Source organism: Calliphora vicina, chromosome 5 (genome assembly GCF_958450345.1).
Source record: "Calliphora vicina chromosome 5, idCalVici1.1, whole genome shotgun sequence".
Lineage (NCBI taxonomy): Eukaryota > Metazoa > Arthropoda > Insecta > Diptera > Calliphoridae > Calliphora > Calliphora vicina.
In genome coordinates this window covers 59,219,117-59,240,975 of record NC_088784.1, presented here as the reverse complement: position 1 = coordinate 59,240,975, position 21,859 = coordinate 59,219,117, and the positions used below count along the sequence as shown (strand labels likewise).

Sequence of the window (21,859 nt, the reverse complement as noted above, 5' to 3'; positions counted from 1 at the left end):
TTTCAAAAATTTAAAATCAGATGATAGGGCAGTTCTCTTAAAAAGGGATAGCAAATATTTTGTACTACGATAAAACAAAACGCTATACACAATGCGAATATGGTAGACAAAGTAATATAATCAAAACAGACAAACAAACAAAACAAAACGATGAAAAGGGCAGTTTATAAAGAAAGAGACAAATATAAAATGATATTATTTTCTGTCTCGTGACGCTATAGGATAGGATACCTTGCAAATCGACCAATAGTTTGTTGAATTTCATGATTTTTTAAAAAAATATTTCTAAATTTAGAAATTGTAGATTTTCCAGAAAACCCAGAAAATCGTTAGGATCGGTCCTCGATTATCTTTACTTGTCTAACCCTCATAGTAACTTTTCAATTGAAACGCTGACTTAAAATATTCATAACAGAGCTGGCATTAATATTCATTTGATGCAGTTTTTTTTTTGTTGCAAGGAGTGAATTTCATAAGTATGAACGAATCGTCGTCAGACGCAAAAGCCTTTTCTCTAGTACGTGCTTGCATTTAGCATGATGTTCGTTCTTCTGCGAACTATACAAAAATACTCTAGGAAAGACTGGTAGGATGATGATGACGATGGTGGCAGTGTGGGTGTTGTTTGCCTTTATTTTAACTTTATACACATGGAAGAATATTTCAACAGAATAACCAACCTGGTCTGTGAATGTTTTCTTTTTGACGAGGAAAAAATGGAAAAAACAAACTAGAGTTAAAAGTGAAAATGTTTATAAGGAGTTATACAATAATAACAAGAACAACAACAACTACAACATAGTATACAAGTACGTATGTGTATAAATAAATACGTATTCATTTCATCATTAATCACGGTAAAAGAGGATTTGGCACACTATTCATGCAACATGATGTGTATGTTTATTTTATTTGTTATGCTTTTTTTTTATTTCAACTGCCACAAACAAAAAGGAAGAAAAAATAAAATAAAAAAAAAACGAAAAGACCATACAACACAACACACCAGATCTTAAGAGCCCAGATTTTTTTTCCTATTTTTTTTTGTGTTTTTACATCTGGAGTGTAAATGTAAGTAAGTAAGTAAGTATACATACTTATGTATTTATGTACTGCATATGAAATATAATACATATGGAGAATTAAGTTTTTGTATTTATGTATGTTTAGATATGTTTCTGTAAGAGATTTTTTAAAAGTTTTATGTTTTATCCTACTCCTTTTTTTCGAAATTTTTACACAAACCTCAACAATTCATAGTCAGCTAGTCCAACAAGCCAGCCGCATGTTAATGTTGAATATTTCTTTGTTGGTTTTTAGAATTGTATTTCATAAACAAATAATAATAAGTCGTTTAAGATCAGCCCATTAAAGCTGTACCTTAATAATGTTTTATTATACCCTTTGCCATGACTAAACAAGCCCATTGAAAAAATTACTATATCCGTGTACTATTTGACTCCATTTGGTGTCAATAATGTATCAACCCCGTATGTCCAGAAATCGTACACTGCAGTGTCAATTTCCTAACGAAGAATCGTTACAGATTTGAGACCGTCTATTGTTGATTTGACAACACACCGTGGTCGAATTGACAATGTCCGTTATCGATTTGACACCATTTCATTGTCGATTTAAAACATGTAATCCCCTCCCTTTGAACCGCCCTAAGGCGAATGAAAAAATTATACTCGTAAATTAGAGTATAAAAGAGGACGGACATTTTGTTCTAGCATTTTCTTATGGTTGGACTGATTTGGTCCATGTTCAATTTTAAACAATTCTGATCAACAGAAAATAAATGCTCTTCCAATAGGGACTTAATAACTTTGACAGTTGATAGCGGCCATATTGATGAAGCTACATCTGTCGAGTTGACTGTCATTTATTCAGTTTATTTGGCAAAATCCGAAAAAATTGTTTTATCAAAATGGCTGCTTTGTTCGAGCAACGTTCCGCGAAAATCATCATTAGCGATGAGGCCTATTTCTGGATGAATGGCTATCTCAACAAACAAATTTGATGAAAAAAGGTGATGGGAACAGGCCATCGAGATCGTGCGATTCTTCTTGTTGGTTTTTAGAAGTCGCAGAACAGGCTCTCAAAGCCAACATAACCCATGGCATGGGTCAAATTCAGCTTGATTTGTGCGCCAGAGTCATGTAAAACTGGCCATTTCTGATGCAAGCCACCCAGTGAAGCCTCGGCGGATAGGCATTGATAGGCCTTTCAAACGAATAAAATATGACGTCGAATACTTTGTTTGAAGCACTTAATGAAAGACTTTCAGTTCGACTCTTTAAAATTTAGATTTAATTTTCATTAAAAATCTCAAATTTTTAAACAATTGAACTTTGACCTCTCAGTGACGAGTTAATGTTAAGTCATTGCGGACAGATTAGCATGTAAAATGTGAAAACTAAAATTGAATAGAAAACAAGTAAGATAGTATAGTCAGTCAAGCTCGACCATAAATATATAATACCCTACAGTGAAAATATGACACTTTTCGTAAGTCATTTTCGAAAGTGTGTGGGAGCTAAGTTACATTTTTTCCGGATACCAAGATTTAGATTTAAGAGATTTATGCTGGTTAAATTGATTTTCTGAAGTGGATCTTATATAGTTCAATTATGGAACGATACGCAACAGGTTTTTAGAAATGTATGGATACCTTTATAAATCAGATATTTATGACCAAAAAAGTTCTATTTCGGGAGGACATTTGTATGATGGCTAGCTGAACCGATTTCATCCAGTTTCAATAGGCTTCGTCGTCCGGACAATTCTTATCGAAATGTATTCATTATTGAGACCTGTACTTTGCGCACAAGGCTTGCATGGCCAGACAGATGGAAGGACGTTGTTAAATCGACTCGAAAAGTGGTTCTGAGTTGTGGGTGCTAGACTAATATTTTTTGAGCTACACACATCAGCAGAAACGCAATATATCCTCCCTATTATGGTGGTATGTTTCTACTGCATCATATGGTTATTCTGTGAAAACTAAAATTATAGGGCGTGATATGATTCAGAATTTCATTATTTGCGAGCAGTCTAGTGTTCATGATTTCTTTAGTTGTACTAGTACTTTTTTTTAGTTCTTCTTTTTTGTCAACTTATTATGTCGTTCTTAAGACTTTTTCTACCTTCTCTTATAGATTGTGATACAGTATGAATACATTTCATTTCTATACACAATTTATTCACAACTTAATGTTGCTTCGGCTGATTTTTTTTTTATTCTGAAGTACACTCATGTCACCGTGACTAATGATGTCCACATCATGTAAGAACTTAAACATAAGTAAGTCTGCTTTAGATTTTTTGTTGTTGTTTTATTTATATTTTTCAGACAACATGCATATGGATGATATATTTCAGTTCTTTAAAGTAGTTAAATCAATTTTAAATTCAGATTTAAAATAGTTTTTTTCTGAAGATTCATCACGCCCCACTCATTGGTTGTAGAGATTTTAAACATATGACGACTTCAGAATTAATTCCCGCTTAAAACTTGACATAAACTTATAGGATCTACGATGTATTCAGTTTTAAATGTCAGTTAGTCGACTGTGAGTATTGAATATTAATTTCGGATAAGTCTTAAGAACGACATAATAAGATGACAAAAAAGAAGAACTAAAAAAAAGTACTAGTACAACTAAAGAAATCATGAACACTAGACCATTTAAATTTCAATTTGGTCCTAAAATTTCACATAAATCATAATTTGAATAAGATTTTGACTATAAACTACTGTTTATTTTTCTATATGCTTAAAGTTACCATTCCTTTATCACTCATATTTTGTACATTTTGAATAATATTAATAGTCATCTGCAGAAAGAACATGACTTTTACACACTCTACTCCTCAGTCTGATTTTTTACCATTTTAAACTTTTGTTAATTTTTTATGCAAAATAGTCGCAAGTCAAAGAGGTATTAGTGTGTTGTAGGCTACAACTTGTAGCAGTTTCAATAGTCAAAATGTGTATTTTTCAGTTAAACACTTTTCATGATTAACGTTTTTCAAAATTTATTTAGACTTTTTTCGATTAATGCTTGAAACTTTTGAAAAAAAACAAAAAAAAAAATAAAACTGAAAGGAAACATCGCGAGCAGAGCACATTATTAATTACTTTTTGTGGCACAAAGAATACTTTTAGTGTTGTACGAGTAGAGATGTTTTACATTAATTACATTTTGCGTACGATTTACTAAAAAGTTGGATTTTCTCTGTTTTTGGCTGTTAAAGTGTGCAGTCGTCTGTCTACACTGTGTACAATTGGTGGGCGGTGTTTCTTCTTTCGGTTACATGGAATAGAAAAGTTTATTTTAAAATTGAAATGTTGTTGTATTTAGCTTTTTTATTTACTTTCCTATAAGTTTGAACGAGTATTGTGTTATGTATTTTTAGACTGTGTATGTTTACAGGGTGTGTTGGTTTTTAATATTCCCAAAGGAATTGTAATTTGTTGGTTTAGTTTGCTTGTAGAACCATTGGCAGTTGGTGAAAATAGGCCGCATTGTTGAGACGCAAATAATTGAAATTTCCGCCCTTATAAAGATCTAGTTAACGTGTCAGTATTTAGGAACTATGTAGTATATAAGAGTAGGCTCATGTGTATGGAGTCAAACTAAAATTTACTTCAATTTAAAAAGCCAACAGTGGGTGATTTTCGAAAATTAAGTACGGGAACTGAAACATAATGGTTTATTATATTGATAATTAAAGGCCTAAGTCTCTTCTCGTAATGGAGCTTTAACGTTAAGTAATCCTAAACATATGTGCTAGGTGTAAGGTATTCACACACAAACATATACATGTTTACTGTAACATGTACAATCATGTGAATCGTAAATTAACCATATTATGGTTACCACAATCATGTAAATAGTTGCTCTGACAATAATATTGTTAAAAAACTTTAACAATATTGAAATGGTTACAGTAAACATGCACTACTATATTTTTTTCTGCATGTATTTAACGTATTTAACGATATTCGTCCGTCCGACTCTCCAAGTAAATTTTGAAGATTTTTTGATTTGGCACATTCGTGTTTTACGGCTTAAGAACTTAATCCATTGAAACTTAATCCATTATTAAACCTATTTCATAAAAATTGTCTCCTGAAATAGGACTTTATAATTGTCTAATTTATATAGGTGTCTACACAAAAGAAGGAAATCACGTTTGATTATTTAAATCTGATCAATCCATAATTGAATATAGCTCTCATAAGGCCAACTTCCAAAAAACAGTTTAACGATCATAAATCTGTTAAAAATGTTGGTATCCAAATAAAATTTATCACAGATGAGTTTCGTACTTGTACAAATTATTTTACAAGTATTGATATCGACATAAAATGTAACTCAAATAAAATGTAATGCACCGTGGGGCAAAATTAATTTTTTTTGGAAATAAATCTTGCATTTCCAAACGGCTCGTCCGATCAGGATAAAATTTATTCATTAATTACATTTATTTAGCTCTAGGCAATTCCACTTCATTACCACATAATGGCCGTTTTGGTGTATCAGGGACTTATAGTAAAATTTTTTATTGGTCTGACCTTGTAATTTTGGAAAAATTTTGATTTTGATTTTTCCAATTTTTTCGAGCACCGTTTCGTTCACTTTTCGTCAAAAAATCATGAATAGTTTCGTCAACTAACAAAATTGATGAAAAAGGTAATGTGAACAAGCCAAATAAAATGTAATGCACCGTGGGGCAAAATTAAAATTTTTTGGAAATAAATCTTGCATTTCCAAACGGCTCGTCCGATCAGGATAAAATGAACGTAGCCAAGGAGAATTCGAGTTTAAGTTATAAAAATGGGCTCTTCTCCAGGGGCGGCGGTATGGGGGCTCAAAGTAGGCTCATATTTATTGAGTTTATAAAACTAAAATTTGTATCAAAATTTGAATAGCATTGCAATATATAAAGGCACAATTTGATCCACATTTATTCCGAATTAATTTTTTTTGTTTAGATAAGTTAATTTATGGCCTTACAATATCAATCAATATCTCAATAAGATTAAAAAATATGCAACTTTAAAACTCCATCCTTCAAAAACTCAATGAAATTTTCAACGTTTTTTTAAATTTGCCATTCTAAATAACAAAGTGTTAAAATACTTGTCAAAAGAAAAGGTCAAAGGGAATCCCGCAATTTCTAAAAATTGGAGCGAAAGTCTCAAAAATGGTATTTTTTACAACCTTATCCAGGCAATCGACATTTCCTTCGGGGTAAGAAAAATACTTTGGGGATAAATAAGGAACACATCAAGGTTTCCAAGGCTGCTTACCGCTTTCTGATCCCAGCTTTAGAATTTTAGAACATGATAAAAAATAGGTAAATTTCTGAAAATCGTAGGGACGACATATCCAAGAAATAGATTAAAGAAAGTTTTTCTTATAAAAAATAGTTAATTCATCTTTTCGTTCAAAAACAGCAAAAATCTACTTTTTTTTTAATTTTTTAATTGAAAATATATGGATTTTTTAATTGAAAATATATGGATCCATAACTGATATTGCTTTGAAATCTTTTGTATATTATTGTTAATTTAGTTGTTTAACTAAGTATACCCTATAATTTTTAAAAAAGAGGACCAAGGAATATCAAAATTTTAAAATTTCAATTTAAAAATGCCTATAACTCGGAAAATATAAGAGATAAATAGCACACGCAAGCATGTTTTTTCAAGATTAATGTGCTGTTTTTCCATATCGAACGAGTGCTTTGAGTGGACGTTTTACATGTATTTTGTTTTTGTTACAATAACAAAACACATGTTAAATTTCCACTCAAAGTAATCGTTCGCTATAGAAAAACAGCACATAAGCCTTTCAAAAAACATAAAAATCTTTGAAATCGGATTGAAAACAAAATTAAAAATTTTACATGTCGTTTGCCGCCCTGGAGCATTTGCAGGGCCCGTTTTAATAACTTAAACTCGAATACTCTTTGGCTACGCCCACGTCAAATTTTATACTGATCGGACTAGCCGTTTAGAAATGACAGAATTATTTCCAAGAAAATTTGATTTAGCCCCACTGTGTAATGGTCCAAATTTTTGATTTTCAAATCCGAATATTTAGTAAATTATAACAAAATATATAGCTATGGTTTTTGCAGATCTCTTCTAGTAGATTCCAAATATAAAAAAAATCTTCAAAATCCATTCGAGAACAAAAATAAAGCATCATTTAACATTTTTCATATAACCGCGTTGCCCAATTTTGGACTTTTAAGCTCCACATGGGCGTTTAAAAGTTACTGATTTATTTCCAAATATTCAGTTCCCACACTGTGCACTGTAGGGTATTATATGGTCTGGCTCGACTGACTATAATTTCTTACTTGTTTTCTATTAAAGAATCCCGGAATTTATTTTTAAATCCCGAATTCCCAAAATTATAAAAATCAATACCGATTTACACTTCTAAATACCAATTAAATTCTATTGAACAAATATACAACCATGTTGGGTTTATTGTTTTCTTCGTAATACTTAAGTCTGTTTATTTTTATTATATTAAAGAATATGTCAACAAATTTAAAGTGTAAAAAACTTACGCTGTGGGAAATATTTTCAGTAAAATTTAAACGTGTTGAAAACAAAGAACTGAAATTAAAAAAAATAAAACTAATTAATATGCAAAAACTGATACACAAATATTTATAAGAAAAAAAGGTGCTTAAGAATAAATACTTATGAATAAAATAAAAAAATAAAAATCACTCAAAGTAGAACTACACAGTGGTGCTCAGGGTAAAAAGGTAAGGGATATCCCCTAAATATATATTTATAACGACATTTTTTAAATAAAATAAACAGTCATTCCAACCAATTCAAAAATAAAAATATTAAAAACTTCTGGGTTTCGATTATTGTATTTTGTTGTTGTTGTTCTGGTTGATATGCTGTTTTGTTTATTAATCACTTTTTTTGTAAGAAAGAAACTAAAAATAACGTTGTATTTTATATGTTTCTTGTGTGTTCTTTAATGGAAGCGTATATTTTAATTCAAACATTTTTTTATTAATCATATTATAGAAAAACCAAATGGTTTGTTTGGCCCATAAAAAGGTTCCCACAACAGGAAGTTAATAACTTTCAAACATATAGTCACATAAGCATAAAAGAAACAAAACTCTACCAAAAATAGTCAAACACTTTATAAATTTTCAATTCGTATGCGACGAGCCGTTTGTGTGGGGCTTATACTTATGTGTCCACCTATTGAATTGAGGTTAAATTCTAATGTTTAAACAAAGTAACTAAAAAATAAAATAAAAAAGAACTCAAGAAGAAGGAAAAACAATATGTATGATACTATGTAAAAGGTCTGCCTAGTTGTCTATATGTCTGTCTTTATTGTTAAATATATTCATAGTTGTAGTTCACAACAGATCATTAAATGCTTGCAGTCATTAGCCATTTGATTTTACGAAATGTTACTAAAAACATGTTTTATTAAGGACGATCTCTACATAAAATTTTTCCCACTGACGAATACTTTTTCTTCTATATTGTTAAGAATCTAAGATTCAATTCAACAATGCATGGAAAATATCTTGAGTAACTAGCGGCTAACAAGCCCACACATCGTAGATTCTTAGAAAGAATCGGGACGAACTCGGCACTGATGATTATAAATGACAGAGGAATTCTGCAGAAGTATGGAACCGAAGAAACTCTGGTCATGGAGACATACTTGCTAACTAGAGCATTGAGTTTCTCGGTGACGATCACGAACAGATTAACTAGGATAATAAATTCGGTTATTATAGCACATGCAGTAAAGATATTCCAGTTCTGTCAGATATTCTTGAAAATGATCACAGATATCCATATGGTACCGATATTCAACCGAGAATATTGATCATGTTTTAACGAAATGGCAAGACCTTCGGCTATGGGATTGACAGAATTCAAATTACATGACGGTTATGCATATTTGGTCTGAGTACTAATGCCTTTGGTTGGTGTTTCTGATAAATATACTCCATCATCAGCTACAGAATATAGTAGCGGTGATACAGAATATCCAAGGATATCTCAGTTCCTATGACAAAGTTTAACCATGACGAATCAAAGATTCGAAAATCCGTGTATTGACCTTAGTAATGGAAAAAATGCTCAGTTGCCTCATCTTCTTCTTAGTCGCAGCATCTTCTACGAAAGTAGTTGTAAGGGAGTCACAGCGTTTGCACTTAGAGACCAGTGTTCAGTAATGACAACTATGATATTATTTAGGTGGAATATAGGCAGATTTGTTGCAATTCGCGTCCTTTTTGAATATCTCTATTATGCCAGATTTGTCTGTTCTCCAAGGAACTGTTCTCTTTCTCCCATCTATTCTTGGTAATGAGATAAAGATTATGTGAAATTAATTATTTACTCCTTGTGGGAGGTATGCCAGCATTCGCAAGTGCGTCATGTCCGGGAACCCATATTTGGGTGAGCGATGAATGTCCTGCAGAGACACCAATCATTCCTAGACAATTTTCGATATGATATGCATACTGTCTAACGATATAATGGTCGCTTTCCTCTCAGTAATCCCTGTCAGCTATTCCATGGTACTGAATTTGTTCCTACTTTTTACTGCCATAATTTCAACTTGAATTACGCTACTGTAATCTGATAGCCTGAACGATAGTCTCTAATTCAACTGGCGCAAATAAATACTATATTTGACACACAAACCGGAATTTCATGGTGGAGTCATCTAGAAATCTAGATCGAAAACAGGTCCATTCATATTGATAACGTCTACAATTTTGACTAGACCATAACAACTATAGTTTTGACAACATTTCGGGTGGTATCTAATTAAGGAACTAACACAATATTTCAATTAAACTACATCTTCATAATACCAGTCGGAAAATAAGGGGATTGAGTAACGAGACTAAGGAATAACCATGGAACCGATTTATATACAGATGATTCAAATGTGTCTGAATAAAGGGGAATGAGTTTGTATGAAATAATTTGCTGAAATAATATTGTCTTTTCTGTGGTCATTGAATGGCTGAAGAGGATTGATAACAAAACTCAAACGAGTATTTTGACCGTAATGTTAAATCTCGGAACGTTTTGTAATGTAAGAATGAAATGAATTCATACTAAAATTGTGAAAATCTTGAGATAATATGGATCCCAAGTTAGCATGGAATTGTTGGAAACGAGAAGGCGAAGAAGTTGTTCAGGATGGAATCACGTATGGACACTCTCAATCTGGAAAACACCAGAACCTCTCTCAAAGTTTAAGGATAAACTTAAGGAGTGGGCAGTAAACGAAAATATCAGAAATTGGTAGAAAGTCCCAGCATATATTTACTTCTTGGATCTACGAACAACATTTCGTTGTGTTACAAATATAATGACAAAATAAATCCTTTTGATGGTGGGTATATAAAAAAACCAAAGGAAATTTTGAACCTGAGTTAGCCAACATTCAGAAGACTAGTTAGTGTGTTAATTGGATACACAGAGTTGATGTTTATATTGGTTTATCCGACAACACGATGTACAGAGTACGAAACATTGGAACATTACAAATGCCACTGTCCTGCAATTAGTCGAAATAGGGACGAAAACCATTCCAAACGTGGAATATCCTAGGAATTCAGATTTTTTTCTTCTTGGACCAGCACTCTGGGGATGACCAATTCTGTCTTCGATGGGTTTACACCCAACCTGTGAGTTCCTGGCCAGGACGAGAGATCACCATGTGCTGATAGTGACATCATGCAGGATGATGCTTTAATCAGGATCATCAGGTCATCTGCATAGTCGACTATCATCCTACCATTAGACTCTAAGATTTTGAGAATGGAGTTTACCGCTAGTAGCCACAAATTAGGAGAAACAACTCCACTTTGCGATGTGCCTCTGGTAAGTCGTCCTCTGATCTTAGGGTTGAGTTGATAATCCTGCAATCCAGCATTTAAACTATCCAACTCACCAGGAAGTCGTGAACCCTAAGTTCCACTGACGAATCCTTAATAGCCTCTATCTTTATGTTATTAAAGGCTCCTTCTATATCCAAAAATGCTGCCAAAGTATATTCTTTATGCTTCAAACTGTGCTCTATACAACCCACCGACTCATTAAGCGCACTTTCAATAGACCTACATAATGGGTCACATGATCAAATCCAATCTGATACAAGATTTAAGCGAGCCCCAGACAGGATGATGAAACACTTCGAAGTAAGACTGTATTGGATGCCAGACACTGTGATATTAAGGGCATTGCGATTGCGGATGAGCATGCAAGACAGGACTCGAAATTAGCCTTGTAGGTGAAGAAGGAATTAATGAAATCACAACTCAGTCACCAACACAGGGTTTTAGAGGGATAGATTTTGCCTTAGCCATCTCCTGTACGCGGTCGAGAAGCTCTAAAATAGACCGGCTCATACATGAGACGTGTATTCCATTTTCGGTTGGATATAGGAGGTGTAAATAGTGAGGAGATCAGATGGAGTGAAGTAGTTCCTACACCGTTTCAGAAATCCGAGACACTTGAAAAAATCCTGTTTAGGTTTATAGAGCTGATTCTAACGTTTAGGCCAAATGAGGTTTTACAGAAATATAGTGCCTCATTAAGCTACGTTTCCGCATACACCGCAATCGGCACCGAAAACGAAATTCCATACATTTGCACCGAAAAAAGTTTTTTCAGAAATCGGCAACGAAAATTGGGAACGAAACGGCACCTATTAGTAACGAAAAACCTGTCATTTGGGGCCGGAACGAAAACAACTTCAAGTAGGTTGTTTTCGGCGCCGTAGGAACGAAATAATTTTAATTATTTTTTATTTGAAATTTAAAGAAAATCAAAATGAATAAAAAAAATAAGTTTTCTTTATTGGAAGAGGAAAAAATAATAGATTTTGTCAAAAATAATGAAATTCTATTTATGTGCGACATCCAAAATTAAAAAAAACAAACAATTCAGAAACGAGACGGTGACGAACACAAACGTTTTTCAGTTTCAGTTTTCGTTATCGGCGCCGATTACGGTGTATGCGGAAATCCAGCTTTAGTGGAATATTGTATTTTGGATATTTACTCGTCATACAATATGTTTTCTTCATGTCTTTAAGTAGAGTTTTGATGATAAGATTCCAGAGCAGTGGGAAAAGTACACCACCTCCTTAGGGTAAACTCTAAACAGACACTTTGGAAATGCATGTAACAAACCACTAATGGGGTCTACTTCTGACTCAAATAATCTTAAAGCTCAATATTTGAATGAGAAATAATTTAAAATTGTGTTCAATGAATGAATTCTTTAACAAACTGTAAATAAATATTTATAATTCATTGAGCATGCAGTGAAGCTTATCAGGAGACAAAAGAAGACAATAAATGTCGTAGTATTTGTTGCTGTTGTTGTTGTTGTGATTGTGCATTCGATTAAAGTTTATTTTCGAAAAAAAATACAAAAAAACATAAAAATAATATTTGATTTTTTATGTTTGTTCTTCTTTATAGTTAAAGTTTGTTTTGTACATGTGTGTAGCTGTTATGTATCTGTGTGAGTTGTATCTGTGTGAGTTGTATCTGTGTGTGTTTGAGTTCTTTTGTTTTCAATTTCTTTTACAAGTAACAGTTTGGTGTGTGACACTTGCCTTTTCTGTTTTAGCAACAAAAAAAAATTGTAGAAAAAGAAAAAAATCATGAAAGAATTTTAAATGAGTTAAAAAGTTTATACATATTTCTTATTATTATTGTTTATTTGTTGTTATTGTTAGCGGGCCTTTGGCCAAAACTGGCAACGAAAGTTACAGACCATTATGTTGCGCTTCATTGAGGAATAGATAGATAGAATAAATATGTGCTCACACCAAGCACTTGCACATACTTAGATGGATCGTTAGAAAAAAACATAGCACACAAAAACGAAAAAAAAAATATTTGGACATTATGTTCGCTATGGCCTGTTAAAGCAAGGGAAAACCCTTCCTCAACTCTTTATTCTTCTAAGTTTGTGGCTGTTATTGTGGCATAAAGACAATGGGAAAATTTTGTTTGATTTTAGACACATATTACTTCTTTTTTTTTTGGTTTTCTAATTTTTATTTTCTTTTGGGTTGGGCAACTCCCAAAGTGGCAGGTCTATGCTATGTATTTTTTATTATTTTAATTTTTTTTTTGCAAACAAAGTTTTTGTTATAATTTTTTGTTTTTCAAATTTTAAAATTGTTAACTTATTGACCTTAAAAAAGAAAATACCCAACAATAAGTGTGTCATATGACTTTAAATAACAACAAAAAATATTTATTTTTTTATTTCTGTATATCGACATTAGAAACTTTTTGAATTTTTTTTTGCGGATGTTTGTTTAAGCATTGTTTCTGTGTAAAGAAAGTGAGTTACAAATTTTGTTGCATTATTTATCGTTTTGATCTTGTTGCGATCACGTTTTGATTTGATTTCATTGTTTCGATAACAATTTTGTAGTTTGAGATTATTTTTTTTTCTTGAGTAGAAATTTTGGGTTGTAGAGAAATTTACATTTAAAATTTATTCTATTATTTGTATTAGAAATATTTTTTGGGGGAAATTTATTTTTGGGCAGGGTATTTAGACATACATAAATAAAACCTAAATTTTATTTAAATCGTTTTTTTGTTTTCACACTTATGTTAATGTTTGTGAAATTATTTTAAGATAGGTAGATTGAATTGAAGGGGTGTGTACTATAAGAAGTACACTTCCACTCGGAGACCCATAGGATCCATTGTGATACCCTTTAGGAATATAACTAGGTTTGAACTAGATGTGAAGGGAAGAAATGAAATTGGAAAGAAAAGAAAGAATCATTTGATATAAAGAGAAAAAAAGTAGGAAACCCAGTTCAAAAAAGACAAGTTATAATTGAAATTTTGCATGTGAATATGTTTTCAATAGCCAGGTTGGCGGATTAACTACATCGTTTTACAATAAAGACTCAGAATTTAAAATTTATTTTTAAAAACTTATATAAACCACGCGACATAATATAAACGGTCCACTTATTTCTAAAAGGTTTTTAGTTACTATTTATAATTTAAATACAATTTCAGCAGTTAATCAATGATAGAAATCTTTTGTGAAAAAATTTGTTGATGGTGGGTGTTAGGTTGGTGTTTAAAAATATTTTTATTTTGGGATTAATTTTCTTAGGAACAAATCAATTTGGTATTTTACTCTGTTGTTGATAAAAGGACATTAACACCAAAAAGTTCGAAAGAAATAATTCTTAATTCCATTTTCAAAATCAAAATAAATTTTACCTCTTCACCAATCCGTTAATGAATTCATTATGAATTAATTCATAGGCTTAATTCCATTGTACTTCAAATGTATTTAATTCATTCTTTATAGAACAAATTCTTTATTGAATCATTAAAATTTTCTTTAATGCAAATCCATTATAAAATAGCTTTAAAAATGTATTGAATGATTAAATTTGTTTTCAATTATATTCCAAAAAGGCTGAAATTATTTTTTATTAAGCCTTTTGGGCTATATATTAGTTTGTTAGCCCGCAAATAACTTACATACATGATTCATCATGATACAGCAATATATCTGGTATAGACTCGGTTCGTTTGCTATTTAAAATCGACCCACCTATTTTTGATCTATATCTGGATTACTAAGTCATTAATATAGACAATATGGATATCTAATAATAGATATTTGTAGTATGTCCGACCTACAATCGAAAAATATTTTTTACCCGAATTTTTTTTTCACCAAAAAATCTTTTTTGTTGTAAAATTTTTTCATCAAAATTTAAAAAAAATAAATTTTCCCATAAAATTTTGTTCAGTAATAAATTAAAAAAATAAATTTATAATTTTTTTTTAAGTTTGTTTACCTAAAAATATTTAAAATTTTTATTTTAAAGTCAAATTTGGTGAAGTGTATATTAGATTCGGCACTGCCGAATATAGCAATCTTACTTTTTTTAAAAACTTGGTTTAATAGTGTAAAACATCGGGGGTTCGTTTATATTTCGACCATTCCGGACAGAATTTGAGGAATTATTATTTTTTATTTTGATGAGAGTGAAATAAAATTGAGACAAAGATTATATCGTCCCCTCAATAAAACAATAGTGTATAAGCATATACACCATTCTACTTCTACAAAGTTGGTCAAAAGATCAATTGAAATATTACTTTTGTTCTAGATGTCTACTAACTAGGGTATTCAATTAATCGGGTTTCTGGTTTAATCGGTTAATCGAGCAAATAATTAATCGGGGTTAAGATTTAATCGGTTAATAATCGGTTAATTTTAAATTAATCGATTAACCGAATAATTTCTTTTTAAATTTTAAACTGAAAATGTATCCACGAATTTTCTGTACTTAAATACAAAATAGGCAAAACATAGCAATTCAACCAAAAAGTAATTAATTTTCTTTAGTTTTAATAAAACTCGACTTGGAAAAAACTCTCTCGCTGTTTGTAGATGTTAGTGAAATCGAAAGTAAGGCATGGTAAAAAATATCCAATATCTCAGTTATTTTTCTAAGCATATAAAATCTCCATTATACCATTGAAGTCCTTTTTGGATTTTTTAGAAATACTTTTACTAATTTCGATAATTTCTGATAAAAACTTATTTCCGTAGTGTCTCCAGTTTCGTCTATTATCATGTTCTCAACCGACAAATACATGTAAATTAAATATGTCAGTTTTTATACTCATTAAGGTATTTATAGACGGCAATACTCAGTATTAACACTTTTCAAATTGAAAATGAAAAAAATGTGAAATTTAAAATATCTAATACCCTCTTGTTGATCAAGTGCAATATCCGATATATGTATATGAAAATAAAAACTTTTTTAAACAAATTTTGATACCGACAGTAAATCAAAAATCATTTGTATTTTTTGAAAATCTAATCAAATTTTGTTTTGACGGTGAAATTGTAGTATGATACTTGAGTTTTTGCCAAATATTAATACTCAGTATTGCCGTCTATAAATACCTTAAACATGATTCTTGGATGTTCGAACAAATATGTAATTTTACTTTGACATTTGAATTAAAATTTAAAAATAAATACAAAAAAGTGCAAAAATAATAAATTTCGGTTAATCGGTTAATCGACACAAATTAATCGGTTTATTTGTTATTTGAAAATCGCCAATTTTGAATTATTCGAACAGTTAACCGACAAAAATTAATCGGTTAACCGATTAACGGTTAACCGATTGAATACCCTACTACTAACACAAACATTTTAAACTCAATTATTTCGAAATGGCAAACAAATTACATATACACTATTGTTTTATTAAGGGGACGATATGTAGGCTATAAAAATATATTTTTCATAGTACTAGCTTTAGCTGATTCTTCTATATATGTACGTAAATGTTATATTACTGAAATATGAACTTCATCACCATTCATAACAAACTTTTACAAATTTAAGTAACTAATAATATTAAATGCTTCAAATGAATTGATAATAAGATAATGACCTCTAATAATGCTAATATTTGGAGTATTAAAATAAATCAAAATACATACCAACAATAACTAATGATAATGAGCAACAGATCTTTATTCAATAAAATTTTAAACAGATTAAACATGTTATCTTGTAATCTACATTTTGATCAAGAAAACAAAATTAATATGAAAACTATAAAACCCTAAAATCTTCAACTTAAAGATACGCCCACTATAACCATGTATTTATGAATCTTTTCACATGCGAATGCATGAATTTAATCGATAATCACACATCTAATCCAAACAATTTGTAGACAAAAAAGTTTCTGTTGAAAATCATCTTCAACGCCACCTCCACCTGAGTGATATAATAAATGGGTTTATATTAAAATGTAGGTATGTTTTTATAAGTCTATCTATTGTCTATTTTATTTAAGTAAATGAACTAGAAATAATCATAAATTTAGTGAAACGTCATAAGGTCGTTCGTTCATTGATGTGTGAATAACCAGTTAAAATTAAAAAAAAACAAACAAAATAATTTTTAAAAGAAAAATACAACAAAACAAAACAATCGATATTAAAAAGATTAAACCGCCAACAAACGTCATTCATGCAAAATAGCAAATACAAAAAAATAACGATTTTGTGATGAATTCAAACTGGTTGAAATTAGAAACATAAAAAAACATCTAACAGTTAAAAAACTGGCGTCTCAAATATAAATTAAATTCAAAGTTGATTTTAAAAACAAACGAATTTTAAATACAATTCAAAACAACAATAATTTGTGGACATAAAAAAATATTTTTTTTTGGGGAAATTTATTCATCATTTATTACTGGTGGGAGTTGTTTATGTTTAAAATGTTAGAAATACATATTTGTATGTATCGATTTTAAAACTTTTTAATATTTTGTCAATATATGGATTAAATTATGTATGAATAATATTTTAGTTAGTAATTTCAGATTCCTACTGACTTTTGCACCTGAACCATCTGAATTTCTTCTATTTGTTAACAAATATCAGCAAGCTGTAGCAGTACAAATCAGCTGGTTGTCAGCAATACTGAGACATCTTTTACAATTCCGTTTTACAACAATTTAGCACAACTGACCTACTGACAATTAACAGAAAAAATATTTACAAGAATTTAAGGGGGTGTTTTCTATGTATGCAAATTCCCGCGGATGGCTTTTTCAAATATTTTTTATTTTCTCTTTAATTTTAAATTTTTATCCAAAATACGTGTAATTTGAAGAACTCTGTTCCTCGCAGTAACAAACATTTTTTAATTCTTTTTCATTTATAATATTTCTTATAAATTTATTTTTTAGATAAAAGTAAACATATATAAACATATTACACTTTTGTTTTTAAATGTTTCGTATAACTAAAAAAGAATGTAAGTCCTTTTTTCGAAAAAAAAAAAATGCCAAAAATCCAAGTTTTTACATGAACATACAATTTGACTCAGCAATGATTTTTAAACAAATCCACGAAATAAAATCCAAAACAGATACCGTAGATAACGGTTATCCAGAAAAGTTAAACTCAAGAACTCTCCATGTTAGAGTCAATGGAGGCCTATACTGTCATATACCCATAGATTCGTATTGAAGTGGTCTTTCAGAATCTATGGTGGCATTAAAAAACTATCTGAACACCACAGTTAAAAGATATTTTTCATCGAAAAAATAAATGTTCGGTTGAAACTCTTAAAAAGAGAGTTTTAATTTGCCGTCATAAAATAAAACTCATTTGAGGAGTTTTTATTTTTCCCGTCAGAAAATAAAAATACAGTTTGCAAAGCTTTGTAGAGTTTGTGAATTGTACAAATCTGGACAGTTATTAATTTAATTTTAATTTTAAAGCAAATATTAAAATAACAAATCCTGTTTAAGTAATCGCTTTAAAATATATTTAAGTTTCAGAATTTTATCTTGACTTTTCTAAGTTTATCATTAAATAAAAAAATGCAGCATTGAATTTTGCAAATTTCTTCACACATTTTAATAAATAAATTTATTCTTATTCTGCCAGTAAACTGTTACCCGAACTCTTAAAAATAAGTACAGTGGAGCTGATTTTGTAAAAATTGTAAATTTTTAGGTAGTATTTTTTTTAAATTATACTAAAATTTATTTTTATTATTCATTATTACGATACCTTAAAAAATATATGTTTCATTCAATGAACAAAAGACAAGTAAAAATTTGAATAGTTTTAGGTTAACGAAATTTATTTTTTTTTTTCAAAATTGCTTTTTTAACTTATTTTTTATTTTTTTTATAATTATTAGAAAAAAAAATTTTTTTGGGTAAAAAAATTCGGTTTAAAAAATATTTTTTCCGATTTTGATCCATTGTAGGTCCAACTGAATATGACCATATACGTTTTCACAAAGAAATTTGAAATGTCTATCATTAGATATCCATATTGTTTATATTAATGACTTAGTAATCCAGATATAGATCAAAAATAGGCCAAAAATCTAGGTTGTCCTGGTTTTTTCCTTATGTCTCAGCCATTTGTGGGCCGATTTTAAATAGCAACCGAACCTGGTCTATTAACCATGTACGTACTTAAGTTATTTGGTGGCTACAGAAAGTGAATTTCAACATACAGACGGATTTACGGTCAGACGGACGTGGCTATATCGACTTCGTTACAAACGGAATGACAAACTTCTATATACCTTTGCCAATTATACATAGAAACTAGACACTCCGTTTTGTCAAACCAAAATAACACAAATCATATGTGTTATTTAGATTTTTGACAATAGACGTAGGTTTTTGACCGTTACGTCTCCTCCTGCCTTTGGTGAAGGGTACAAAAATATATTTTTATTATATTAGTAAATTATTCAGTCTCGTGTTCATTAAATTGTAAACTTCGTCTAACTAAATCAAAGAAAACATAGAAATAAGATTATAGAAAGCAAAAGAGTGGTTAGGAGAGGGTGCACTGTGGTTCCAAATCAAAGTCTAGGTGGACAAAATTATGAAAATCGGTATCTTCAGAATTTGGAAAAACTAAGTTTTTTCGGAAGCTGACAATCTGTTCTCTTCCAATACAAATGGGTTTTTCAAGTGGACATTTCTTTTTCTCGACAGAAGCGCCAGAAGTTCAATAAATTTTGAATCATATGTTCGTTAATTTCTTTTTAATATTTTACTGCTTTACTAAATTAGATATATCTCAATTGTTTTACCATATAGAAATTCATACTTCAAAATATAGATAAACATTGATATAAGCTTTTATTAAGTGTATATCTTATATTTATGGGCTTCTCCATTTTCCTGTTATAGTCCTTTAAACTTGGGTCTCAAATATACTATTTTTTTTTCTAAGAATGTTATACAGCTTGCCAAAAGAACCGTCGAAGCCCGTCCAATGACTATATACATCATTTAAAGAAACTTCTGGGGAATGTCTTTGTAAAAAAATTGTAGCCGCCAGCACCCACCGAAATACTACTGTAACTTGAAAATTAGTAAATACGGATCTTTTTAAAAATTTAGTTTCAGAAACACATGAAAACGTGGTGGTGGTTAATCCTGAAAATTAATTCCATTCTGCAGTGTACCTCAATAGAACTTTTTTTGTATTCTTTAAAATTATTTTTAATAAATTATATTTAATAATTAAAAATTTTCTTTCTAACTCGAGCCTGAATAATTTACTACTAATATTAAAATTTGTTTTTTTAAATTTTTCATATACCCTAGGTGCTCCATTGTGGGGTCTTGTAAGCACAACCCCTGATATTCCATAAGGCCCTAATTCAAAACATAAAATCAACTGTATCTCTTGAATAAAATCGGACAATTCATTTAAAAAGTGCAGATTTATATCCACTTTTTTGAAAGCAAATCTTTGCTTATATTTCCAAATATTTAAAAAATTTCATACTTCTTTCTTTTTATTTAATTTATTTAATTTTTTTTAAAACATATAATTTGTTACAAAATATTGCCTACTTATTACACACACAAGCACTTTTCCTTTCAATGTCACAATAAATTTCGTTTTCTTACGAAACTTTAACAAAAAATTTCACCCAAATTTCAAGTTTTTTTTGTTGATATTTTCATTAAAAAACCGTTTATTACTTAACAATATGAATCATGTCATTTGGCTTGAAAATATTTAGGTACAATATTAATGAAATACTTACAAACAATAAAAACATATTCAGCACTTAAAAGATAATATAAATTTCGCTTTCATTTTTTTATATTTAACACGGCTGGACAAAAAACAAATAAAACATTTGTATATTTATGGAGATTTCTTATTATATTTTATTTGTTTTATTTTTCTTGCTTATGTTTTTTTTTTGTCCAAAAAAATTAACACAATGTATATGAGGAGCAGGCAGCTGTTTTAAATGCCGATCAAAAGAATTTCTCAGCAACTGGAGCTAAAAGACAACAATAACAAGTAATTTGTTAATGATAATTTTTTTGTTGATTTTTTTTTAATATTTGTTTTTAACACTTTGTTTTGTCTTGAGATTTGATAACGGTAAATTTCATAATATTCTGTAATCAAAAAATAAACAAAGTTCAAATCAAATTAAAAGAATTTATATATATTTTTTTTGAGTTTTTGCTTGTTTGGTTTTTAATTATAAATTATTGTTATGTTAATCACAAATAAAATTCTTTCTTGATAAATATTTCATATATTTTTTTGCTTAATAGAATTTTAATTTTCCAACACTTGTTTTGTTTTAAACTTTTTTTTTTTTGCAAAAATTTCTTTAAAGCCAGCTTGTGTCTAAAGTCTTTTGTTTTATTTTCGTATTTTCCACTAAAATTACGTTTTTTTAAATTAATTTAATTTATTATTTCTATTTTTATTATTTAATTACATTTGTTGCTTTGTTAATTTTTATAATTAATTGTGTGTGTTTTTTTCTCTCGTTTTGTTTTTAATTTCTTTGGAAGTTTTTTGTTTTTTCGTTTTCTACCGCAACCGCAATGACTGTTAAAAGACACATTAATAAAATGGATTCTGAGTGAAGACTAAACCTACAGAACCCGTACTGACATTAGTGTGGCTAACAAAACTTTTTTCCAACTTTTTTTGTTGTTGTTGTTTTTATTGTTTCCTCTCTTTTAAGCGACGACAGCAACACAGTGACTACGACGACGACGACTACCAGCACTAAAGAAATTTGTTAAGTTTTTTTTTTGTAGCCAAACGTTGAGGACGTGTATAGAAAAAGAATTAAATCAAAGAACATTGTATAATAAAATACAAAAAAAGAAAAAGCAGAAGATTATTGTTGTTGTTTTGATTTTATTAACGATTACGATGACGAAGAGAGAACCGT

General features: G+C 29.9%; 1 protein-coding gene across 1 annotated transcript in view; it reads right to left on the bottom strand.

Moving 5' to 3' along the window:
- Window positions 1-21,614, bottom strand: part of sano (serrano) — a 59,334-nt gene extending 37,720 nt beyond the window's left edge. The window contains exons 1-3 of the mRNA XM_065511511.1: window positions 21,395-21,614; window positions 20,696-20,941; window positions 7,597-7,645 (exon numbers count right to left, since the gene is read on the bottom strand). The gene's annotated coding sequence lies outside the window, so the exon portion shown is untranslated. The remainder of the gene's footprint in view (window positions 1-7,596; window positions 7,646-20,695; window positions 20,942-21,394) is intronic.
- Window positions 21,615-21,859: the final 245 nt, after the last annotated feature.